Source organism: Bidens hawaiensis, unplaced genomic scaffold, assembly GCF_021521415.1.
Source record: "Bidens hawaiensis isolate Kalapana, Puna unplaced genomic scaffold, B.hawaiensis_p1.1 tig00011466_1, whole genome shotgun sequence".
NCBI lineage: Eukaryota > Viridiplantae > Streptophyta > Magnoliopsida > Asterales > Asteraceae > Bidens > Bidens hawaiensis.
The window spans coordinates 264,481-276,780 of NW_027491894.1; positions in this window are offsets into that span (position 1 = coordinate 264,481).

Here is a 12,300-nt window from a genome sequence, read left to right on the forward strand (position 1 = left end):
GCCTGACCCTTTATATTTTTATCACTAACTATTATCAAGCGAAGTTATAGTTAAGGCGAAGTTATTCACAACTTCGCCCTTTCTCTAACTTCGCCTATACATAATAAATCATAACTTCGCTCATGGTAACAGGCGAACTTGTGATTTGCTTCGACGTTTCTCTAACTTAGACAGTTTGTGTTACAGATATGGCAGCTGTAGCGGGAGCAGGTGGTGCTGGAGGTGACGAAGGAGGAGATAACAATCGGCAGTTTTTCCCGGGGCATAACATGAACATAACTTTGGACCCGGATGCGAGCGGTGTTGATGATTTCCGCGAAATCATCACGTTTCTTATCCGCTCGCGTATCTTCCACGCTATTACCACAACACTGCCTATCTCTTTGCCAAACATAGAAGATTTTTGGCAGACAGTGGAGTATGATTGTCGAGTCGAGCCCCCAGTCATGCGTGCAACGGTTAACAATCAGGTAGTGCAGTTCTCGTCTGAGCAGATCAGGGTGGCTTTGCAGTTTGGGGATGAAACGAGAAATGACCCTACCGACTTCGTGGCTCCATCCAGAGATGGTGCTTTTCTGAGAATGGGCTATTCTGGTCCATTGGGGGATACTCAAAGACGAAAGGGATTCTTGTTAGACCAATGGCGATTTCTTATGCACGTGATGATCGTGTGTATGTCGGGGAGAAAGGCTGGTACAGATGGAATGGATGCGACCATGCAGTCGGCAATGACTGCACTGACTTACAACAAGCGTTATAGCTTTAGTCAGATGGTCTTCTACGAGATAGACCGTCAAAGAAGAGCGGTGGCGCGTCAGAGATTCTTAATGTACCCAAGATTCCTTCAAATGATCTTGAATCACGTAGCTCCCACGTTACCTCAGCGCCGCCCGATTAGATATGTGGAGAGTGTAAGCAAGAGAATCTTCGCCCAGTGCAGATCATCAAGTGCGAGGAGTAAACCTGAGCTCCGTCATCGACATACTCCATTATTTGGGTACTTGATCAACCCAGAGTATGTTCCAGCTCGTGGGGACGAGTTTCGGGATCCGGCACCACAACAGGCTGGAGCACCTCAACCACCGCCTGAGTACAACAAGCTTTACCTGCTGCTCCTGTTGTGGCACCGGAGGAAAATGTAGATCTTGAAGCTGCTTTTGGCGGCCAAGGATTCTTTGATATGGAACGTGTTTATCCAGAGGAAGATGTACAGGTCTCGGTTGCACGGGTTACTAGTGTGGATGTGGCAATGGCAGCTATGACGGAGGCTGACTCTGATTCCTCAGATGATGATGTGGCTGAAGCTAGACGGATTTTAGTTACACAAGAAAGGATTCATGGGAAGAGAAAGAGGGACACCGATGACAGTGATTTGGATTTTGAGGAAGATTTACATCGGTTGGTCCGTAGAGCAAGAAGGGAAAGGGCAGGTGCAGGTTCGGGAGCTGGTGAGAGCTCAAGGGTGGTTCGTTTCACTCCACCCGCACTGTCTGGTATGACTATGGTCCCTTCATCACTGCCAGTTACAGGGTTAAGCGCCGCGGATGTTCCCGTGGTGACTACCCCATCTTCCTTCGGCATCTCACCCACTACATTCCATCTCTCGGCTCCGGAGATTGTGTCCTTGCCACCTCCAACTCTTACACCATCGGAGGTTGTAGCAAGGTTTGTTGAGTCGACAGTTGTTGCCACTGCAGGGTTGTCGGTTACGATACCACCTGCGGTTACGTTTCCACCTGTTTCTGAGGTGCCGGTTACATTGGGGATCCCTCCTCCGTACGCTCAAGACATATCACATATGAGGTTTGATTTCGATGCAACCTTATCCGACTCGGACAGAATAGCAGCGCTGGAAAGGGTCGTGGCAGAACAATCAAGAGTAAATCTTATCCAGACTCATGCTATTCAGCGCCTCGTTGCGGAGAATCAGATTCAGTCGTCCCTCCTGATCGAGCATGGTAAAATATTTGATGCCTTGAAACAGTTCTTGGCATCTCAGGGGGAGACGAGCTGTAAGGGTGACGAGCTGAGGACGAAGAAGCGTAACGATCGAGACGATGATCCCAATGCATCGAAAGATGCAGGTGGAGAGTTGCCAAGAACTGAACAAGCTCTTGGGACTTCCACATCTCAGGGGGAGTCAACGAGTGCAGCTGGCGGTTCAGGAGGTGTTAGATGATGACGTTATGTGTGATGATGATGTGTTACCGTTGGAGGAGATAGAGAAGATAGGGGCTGAGATCGTGATTGATAGTGAAGTCGAAGAGGGAGAGATTGTGGAGGAGAATGTTGAGCATGAAATTCCAGCAGTTGAAAAGTCAGATTTGGGTCAAAATACGGAATGTGATGAGACAGAATGGGAGGAGCAGCCAAGATGGAAAGAAGGCTACGCTCAGTGGTTCATAAAGACTAAGAAACCGGCGGTCCCTACTATGTTCAAGAAAAGTTACAACATCAGGGGTTATGCTGAATCGAAAAAGGGGATTATATGTTGGTTATATGATGAGCAGTTGAGGCTTTTTGTGATTAAACGGTATGATGGGGTTCAGTATTTCAAGAGATTGTTGAGTTCGTTGAATACGTTGCCTGAGTGTGAAGTGAAGGACTTAGCCAGGTTGGGGTTGATAAACAGGAGTGACGATAATATGGCTAGGATTATTGGGAAGATAGTTTGGAAAGAAAGCATAAAAGAGAAAAAGTTCGAGTTATTAAAGCCACAGAAAGGAAAGCTCGTTGAAGACAGAGACAGAGGAATGAGAGCAGATGGCAAGCCTTGGATGATAATGAAGTATAAGCCGATCCGGTGCTTAAAAGAAGTGCTGATGAAACAAATGCCCAAGGACGTGCTAAAGGATCTGAAATGGTGGTACGTTGATAGTGAAACAGCTGAAGCAGTGATGGAGGATGAAGATGAACAAGAGCTGATGAGAGTGTATGATCCAATGCATTTAGTGAATTTGTCTCAAGCTGATCTGCAGGTGCTAAATGAGAAAAAGATATTTTATATTCCTGCCTGGAAAGAAGAAGCAAAGAAATATCAAAGAGTCGTTTCAGTTTGCGTACGAGAAGGCATTCATGCTTGAAGATGGAAGATACAATATTTTTGGGATTACGAGACACGTGTTTGAAGATAGAGATATGAAGCTACTGCCAAGGGGGAGTCTGTTGGTACATGATGTCAGTAGTTCAATATCTAGTGTCTGTAATCGAGTTAGTATGTTTTGTATTTATGTTTAAGCGAAGTTGTCTCACAAGTTCGCCTGATATAGGCGAACTTGTGGAACAAGCGAAGTTAGTGACAACTTCGCCTAAACATGTTAGGCGAAGTTGTCGTATGATATATAGGCTAGCCTACGGGTTATTTGGATAAGTTGTTCAGTTTGTGTAAACGGTGATTGGTATATCACGTGTTATCAGTTGCAATACAACGTGTTCTTTGTTTATTGTAACTTGTGTTTGCTTGTGTTTAACGTGTATTGAGTCTACGCTTGTATCGTCTTACGTAGGGATTCCGCACATACGTAGAACGAGATATTTCCGTGTAGATCCGGCTGGGAACCTACAAATTTAAGCCATGATCATTAACAATCCATATTACTAGTCAAAACCTAACAATATTCATCAAACCTAGGTAGAACAAACAAGATTAGTTACTCATTAATTTTGGACAGCCATTAAAATTCAAATAAATCATCATAAACATAATCAAACTCATTCAAGATCCAAGAATAACTAAATCAAAGTCAAACAATCAATTACTTGCAAAACAATCCAAAGAAAAAGATCAATTCAACTAGTTAGGGTTCTTGAACAATAAACAAAGTTTAAAGATGATTACTTAGGGTTATATGGATGAGTTTATGGATGTATTTGATGCCTAGCAGCAGCACAAGAGTCTCCTTGATGTTCTTCCTCCTCTCCAGCCGTCACAGCCACCACAACCGCCGCCTTCTTCTTTTTTTTCTTTTCCTTTTCCTGCTGCAGTTCCGATCGAAACTAGTGAAGAAGTTAGGGTTCTTTTGATTTCGGGTTTCTTGGCTGGATCATGGCTGAAAACTCAATTAATTATCTTAATATAATATTATACAAGGCTTCTAACTTGTGGGCTTGGGTTGGGCCTTGAGTTGTAGCTTTAAAACTTGACCAACAAGGCCTCTAGAATCTTCCAAATTAACTCTTTTTTCACCATCTTTCATAAACCTACAATTAACATTTAAACTTTGTAAATTATTGCACTTAACCCCCAATACTTTCATAAAATAAACAATTAAGCACAAAAACCATGATAAAATCATAAGGAAAGTAAGTGTGTTTTACTACACATCAAACATCCCCACACTTAAGACTTTTTCGTCCCTGAAAAAGATTTGACTGCAGTTGGATCAGAATCGGAAAATCAAAGTTAAATCAAACATATAGGTTAGATTTTAAAGCTCAGAAAAACGCAAAAACCGCGATCATCGATATTATTGTCCACCTAAACCCATGCCTTAATCTTTACCGGGACAAATAAGATCCGACAATAATATTACTTAGTGGTTTACACAATTAAGACTCGCTTATTTTCAGCTTTTACCGGACTAGACAACCCAACTTGACTTAAACCTCAAAATTAGCAGAATTAAAACTTTGTTGCTCAGTATTTATGAATAGTTAAGACGATCAAGGGTATTGTTTATCCACCTAAGCTTAAGCATCAAAGTCTACCAAGCAGCCATTAGATACGATTAAGGTTCAATTTATTAATAGCTAGTGTTCCCCACAACATGACATACCCCCGTTATCAAGCAATACCCCAAATCCATCACCATAAGTGAGTATGAAAAATTTCATCTGTAGGGCTTACATGTAGCGTGTCCCTTGTGGTTCGTTTCTTAATGGTAATGAGACGCGAGCAAGGGGACCCCACATGGCTAACAGCGTGGATGATCAAGTCTGTAGTGTATTTGTACTTTTGTACTTTTTGTGATCATGTTTATAGACTTATAAGGGTTTGCTCTTTGGCTTTATTTTTAAATATCCACAACCCCACTTAGGAATTGTGAATACCCAGATAAATAGATTGCATACAGACCCATGGTCTCCGGACCCGAAGCATCCCATCAATACAGGATTTAAGGTTATAAAACCATACGCCAATGAGGTGTAAAACACTAAACTAGCAATTAAGATTTATATCACAGGCTACACGGCATACTCTAACGTTAAACCTACCCAAGCATCATATGATAACGTATTCAAGTTTTTAAAACTCATTATATTTCCACTTTTTTCATACCAAAATTTGAGGCTTGAGTATGGCCCGACCTTTCATTGCTTATTTTCCACGGACAAAACGCTTTACCCACAAAAGATTTCCGTTTAACCGTTTTATCAAATTTGCCCTTTCATTTTCAAGGCTGAGCCTACCGACACATCCCAAGTTAAGTGCGTTTTCTTTTATTTATCTCATATTATTAGTAGTTTGAAAAACCAATTTCTGATAAATATCATCATCTCCCACTTTAATGCAAAAGAAGCTAAAAACAAGGGACATTTTTTTTCTTTTTTTTTCTGCAACTAAGTAAAATAAATTCCCATCCCCACACTTAGAACGAAATCGTCCTCGATGAGAACAAGGAAAAGAAATAAAATAAAAATAAAACGTAAAGCATAAAATTAAAACTTGAAAGAAAAGAAATTAAAATAGAGAACGGGTTACTCCCCTGGTTTAGATGCAGATTCTTCATCAGCTGTGTATGACTCGAAAGAACGACCGTATAGCATTTCATTCGCGGCCGCAACCTCGGGTGAACCAGTTCCAAAACGCCATCAGAGCTACCATGCGCATAATAATACATGTAAAAACTCAAACTCGCTCTCATGTATCGGCGTACGAAACAGAAAACAAAAACATAAGAAATAAACATATTTTTGTGTTTTTGAATTTTTTTAATTTTTTTGATTTTTATTAAATATTTATTTTTTCGTATTTTTATGTTTTTTAAATAACAAAAATAAAAAAAACAAAACTCTAAATCTCGGGCTGCCTCCAGAGAGCGCTTAGTTTAACTGGTCCTCAGCCTGACCCCAAATCTCAATTTCAATCAGGTGGCTTCTCCTTTATCCGTTTCCCACTCGACCCGTTTCGTTTTATTTGTCTACTATTGGTTGGGAAAAACTTACCTGAAAAATTTAAAGAGATTTTGAAAAACTGAAACGGGTCGGACCACCAAGACTTATACTTACCCGGACCAAACTTTATACGAGTCGTGTAATGAAGGAGGATGTCATCTTTGCTGTGTGTCAACTTTTTATTTTGTTTCGTATGTCGTATCCTCACTTTCAAGTTCGTTTGATCCAAGTATACATGTTCCCTCTTCTGTGATGTCTCTCTGATAATTAATCTTTCTATTCCTTCAATGTCACCTCCCGGGTCAAATTGCATATCATCTACTTCCATAGAGGTATCCTCCACAAGCTCTTCATGACAACCCTCGATATCCAAGACAACCACATTCGCCTTCTCGACCTCCGTCAAAGTAGATGCAAAGATAGCCGGCAGCTTCCTCTCTTCATCTAAAAACACATACTCAAGGTGGGCAGGCGAATCCTTAATCTCTAAGGAAGAAGGAGGACTCTCGACCGAAGGTCGGTCCATCGGATCGTCTCGTACGATCTCAGCAGACACGCCAGACTCAGGGGTATGCGACTCGGTGTCGTCATCTAAGGACTGATTTGTTACGGCAACCATCTCAATCTCACTTAGGGGTTCGATAAGTGTTTGACTCAGAGGTGGAACATATACCGAGTCATTCACAATAGCATGCAATACATCGTCCATTATTGCCTCCAATTCCGGGGTGGGCTCTAATATATTTCCCAATGAATCCCTATACCCTAAGAAGTTCCCCATCAGATCATATGCGAAACGGTATGGAGGTTCTACCCAAAGTGATTCGAAGTTAGCCTTTTGTGCCTCGGTTTCTATCCTCCTTCGCTCATAAGCATCATGTACCCAGTGATCTCCGCCACACACTTTGCACCATGGCGTTCCAACGTGTCGTCCGAACATATTTCCATTAAAGAACACTCGAAAGAAAAGGGATCACGGGCACCAGATAAAAATAGAACAAAATACTTAAAATAAAATTAAACTAAAACTTAACTAATTAAAATAACTAATCTAATCTAAATATACGAAAATACAAAAGGCAAATCCTAACTAGGGTCGTTCTCAGTACGCCTCTAACCATGTCCCCGGCAACGGCGCCAAAAACTTGATGTGCGAAAATATATATATAAATAAAACACAAGTCGCAACAAAGCTTTAAAAACCAAACAATCTATCCTAGTTCACACAAACGGCAAGTGTACCGGTCGCGTATAGCACAGATGAAGAAAGTCCGGATATCGAACTCGAAGACACGTGAAAACGTTTATAATTACTAAACTCTAACCAAGACTCACCAAAATATTTAATTGATTTATTTTAGAATTGATTTAACTACTTAACTTAACTAAATGAAAACTTTTAACAAAACTTCGGAAACTTTTACTGTAGTGATAAAAACGTCTACCTAGGTAAGAATCATATTGAAGGAGATGACAAGACAATGGATTGAAAACTCTCACGACACCGGTTCTAAAGGATGACTCAACTAAGGTTCGCTCAAGAAGATCAGATCACCTCTCGGTCTCACTAACAAACTCTAACTTATCTTAGTTGATTTTAAGAACAAACCGGGAAAACAAATTAATAACGTGTTCTAATGCCAACTCACCTCTCGGTCTCACCGACACACTAGCCTAATGGAAACGAATACTACGCAACCAAGGATAGAGGAACAATTCAACTTAACTTAAACTAGACCAACTAATCGCTCAAACACCCAAACCCGACAAGAACAAAACCCGTTCTCGCGCGATCTTAATTCTAACAAGTAAAAGTAATGAGACAAGTTTACTTCTTATCACCTCTCGGTCTCTAAGAAGGTGTTTCACAACTGATTTTATTTAATTAATTTACCCACTTATCCCTACGGTTGTACACCCCGCAAACAAACCCTAAACACAAAGTAAAGAGCCTTAAACATGCAACAACTAATCAAAACCGATTCAATTAATTAAAGCACGAGGTTATTAGGTATAATCAAACAAAACACAGCCACCAAACACAATCTAATTTACTATTAAATCAAACTTTACATTAACAATTTAAGCCATGATCATTAACAATCCATATTACTAGTCAAAACCTAACAATATTCATCAAACCTAGGTAGAACAAACAAGATTAGTTACTCATTAATTTTGGACAGCCATTAAAATTCAAGTAAATCATCATAAACATAATCAAACTCATTCAAGATCCAAGAATAACTAAATCAAAGTCAAACAATCAATTACTTGCAAAACAATCCAAAGAAAAAGATCAATTCAACTAGTTAGGGTTCTTGAACAATAAACAAAGTTTAAAGATGATTACTTAGGGTTATATGGCTGAGTTTATGGATGTATTTGATGCCTAGAAGCTGCACAAGAGTCTCCTTGATGTTCTTCTTCCTCTCCAGCCGTCACAGCCACCACAGCCGCCGCCTTCTTCTTTTTTTTCTTTTCCTTTTCGTGCTGTAGTTCCGATCGGAACTAGTGAAGAAGTTAGGGTTCTTTTGATTTCGAGTTTCTTGGCTGGATCATGGCTGAAAACTCAATTAATTATCTTAATATAATATTATACAAGGCTTCTAACTTGTGGGCTTGGGTTGGGCCTTGAGTTGTAGCTTTAAAACTTGACCAACAAGGCCTCTAGAATCTTCCAAATTAACTCTTTTTTCACCATCTTTCATAAACCTACAATTAACATTTAAACTTTGTAAATTATTGCACTTAACCCCCAATACTTTCATAAATAAACAATTAAGCACAAAAACCATGATAAAATCATAAGGAAAGTAAGTGTGTTTTACTACACATCATCCATCTCTCTCATGCGAGCACTGGCATCAATTTTGTCTGCGTGAAGGGCACGGTTCTCGCGCAGCAACTCCGCAAAACAGGAGAAAGCCTGGACTTGGTGAAAAACAGCGTCGGAGTACAAAGTGCCCCGAGGCTGGATCTTGCGAGCAATGCGCTCACCTGGAGGAACAACATACTCCCAAAATTCGGAGCAAGTGGCAGGATCCTCAAAATTAGCGCCACAAGTAACGTTCCAGCGAGGGCGGAAGACTTGGCTCGCCTCCATGGAATCGCGGGGGTCCATATCCACATCTAGTACACCCCCACTCAAACACCCGCTAAACCCGCCACTGCTATTGCCTTGGAGTTCAAAAAATTTACCTTGCACCGTCGCACCAAGATGAAAAGGGGGGCGGTGGCACAAGCTCATCACCATTAAGGATAAAACCCTTGTCTGGTGAGGACTGTCTTGATCTCATAAAATCAGCGACAGAAAGGCTCGCTGATTCAAGACTAACCTTAAGTGATTCGCCCATAATCGCCTTCATCGGTTGTGTTGACGAAGCTGGTAGAGTGTCAACTGGAAGGGACCCAGTTGACGCTACGAACAGTCGTCACAACGGTTTCGGCCTCAGACAGGCCAACCAGACCCGCCATCATCGGCAAACTCAGCATCTGTACAGTAGGCCCAACCTCCGACAAGCCACCAACACTTGTCAACATCGGCAAACTGGCAAACAGGGCCGCCAAAGATGAAGCAACGCCAGAAGTGGCGGAAGAAACAAGTCGATGAAGAAATCTCCAACACGCCTGCAATAAACAAAAACGATTTTTAGAGGCGACTAAAGTCTAATCAAAATGAAAGAGATGTAAAAATCATACCTGACGATTTAACAAGACTACGCTTGACAAACCCACCAAGACGAGGTTTCTTGAAGGCGCGGGGCATCTCTTCATCATCTTCATTAATCACAGGGGTGGGACCCAAATGGTGTGGAACAGTGAACGCCCCACCCAGTGAAGAGGAGGAAGAGGAAGATGGACCGGTAGATATGAAATTCGTATCCACAATGGTTACAGAAGCTGCAGCTGCAGAAAATACATCAGTAGCCACCAAAATTGGAGTGGCAACCGCTGTAGACTACGCAGACACAACAACCACAGGCTATGAAGCTATTGGCGAGGAGAAGCCAACAGAAACCTGTGAGAAAGTGGTTGGGGAAGACGCAATGCTGGCACTCACACCGAGTGCTTCAAGCAATGATGCCGAAGAAGGCGCCGGTTCCTCAAAAGGAACATGGGAGATTAAGACGACATCGTCATCATCATCCACGGCGTTTCTTGCGGCGGCGTCTATCGGAGACACAACCGTCTCCCCAACACCGCGTTGTGCGCCCCTACTACTGCATTTAGGAAAGCGCACAACTTTAGATCTTCTACCTGAAAGAAAACGAGAGGTTAGCAAGATGATCAAATAGAAAGCAAAACAATGAAAACAGTTGAACCTACACACTCTGAAGAGCAACAGAGCTAGGAGGTGGCAGCGGTCGCGATGCAGGTAATCGCATCATAGGAAGAGGAAACACAAAGTTTCGAGCGGTCCGAGCAAGGATCAATGCTCACGGGGACCTAACTCCCTCCGCCCCAGCATTTTGACGCCCTCAGGCGCAGGCTGCAAGAGTAGCATGCGGTCGTCCACCTCTGAAACAAAAACAAGTTAAAACATCGCAAAAGCAGGTCACACTTCGAAGCATAAAATATAAATGACGCTAACCTTGACCACCGTTAAGAATAACTGGTACCATTGCATCATCATCCCAGATGCGACTCATACCGAACAACACCAACGCGAGCTCCGGATAATGACGGAGTGGAGAGAACCTGGCCTGCAAAGTGTTGAACCAGTCCGAACCGGTATAAGGAGCCACTTTCGGCTCAGGAAGCTCATTCACATCCGTAAAAAACATGGGATGTGGAACCACGCGCAGGGAGACGTAGAAGAACAAACTCTTCCACTCATGCAAACTAGGTGGCGCATCCAAGGCGATAGCCTTGGCACCAGGGCGAGTATGCAAGTTGTACCACCCCTGGGTGAAACACCACCGGTAGAAAGCAGATAACCTGTCAGCCGTCGGAGTAATACCGAGGCAATGGCAGGTATATTCGAAATGGCGAAGATGAGCCATCCCGAATGGATGAATCTGGCTGAGATGCAGCCCGAATACACCCAGAACGTCCACCAAAAACCGGGTAAGGGGCAATCGGAAGTTGCCCAAAAAGAAGTATTCCCGGTACACGGCAATCTTGCCGGTGGGAGCCTCTCGAGCCGTCTTGCCGAAGGCAGGCAACTCAGTCTCGTACTCAGGGCCAAGGTTATAGACCCTGACCACATTGTTGAAGTCGTCGGCAGACATGCGACAACCGACGAACTCCATGGTATTGTTCTTCTTAGTCTTCGAGGTTTGAGATGATCTAGCCATAAAATAAAGAAGGCTTGGAGGAAAGAAAACGGTGAGAAATGGTGTTTAAAATGGTGTAACCTCCCCCTATTTATACTAATCGCAGTTAATGAAGGAGGGGGGATACAAAAGGGATAATTAACGCGTGTCCCAATCAGAAAACACCACGATAATAGGATGGAAGAAGATATCTGATACAGCTGGGCGCGTCACCGGGATTCTCGCCCACTCGCCTGACACAGGCAGAAAGCCTGCAGGGCAGAGCAACCGTCGTCAAACTGTCACGTCCAGCTGTCGTTTCACTTACTTGCATTTAATTCACTCATCAACGCCAAATTACACGTTATCCATATAAAAGGAAACAAAGATGATAAGTGTTGGCCAAGAAAGGCTCCACCATGGGCTGATTTAAGCTAAATCACCCGCCAAACCAGGGTCCGCCATGGGATGATTTAAGCTAAATCACCCGCCAAATCAGGCTCCGCCATGGGATGATTTAAGCTAAATCACCCGCCAAACCAGGGTCCGCCATGGGATGATTTAAGCTAAATCACCCGCCAAACCAGGCTCCGCCATGGGATGATTTAAGCTAAATCACCCGCCAAACCAGGCTCCGCCATGGGATGATTTAAGCTAAATCACCCGCCAAACCAGGCTCCGCCATGGGATGATTTAAGCTAAATCACCCGCCAAACCAGGCTCCGCCATGGGATGATTTAAGCTAAATCACCCGCTAAATCAGGCTCCGCCATAGGATGATTTAAGCTGGATCACCCGCCAAGCCAGGCTCCGCCATGGGGTGAATTAAGCTAAATCACCCGCCAAACCAGGCCTCGCCATGGGATGATCTAAGCTAAATCACCCGCCAAAACAGGCTACGATGCGGGACGACTTAACATAAATCAAT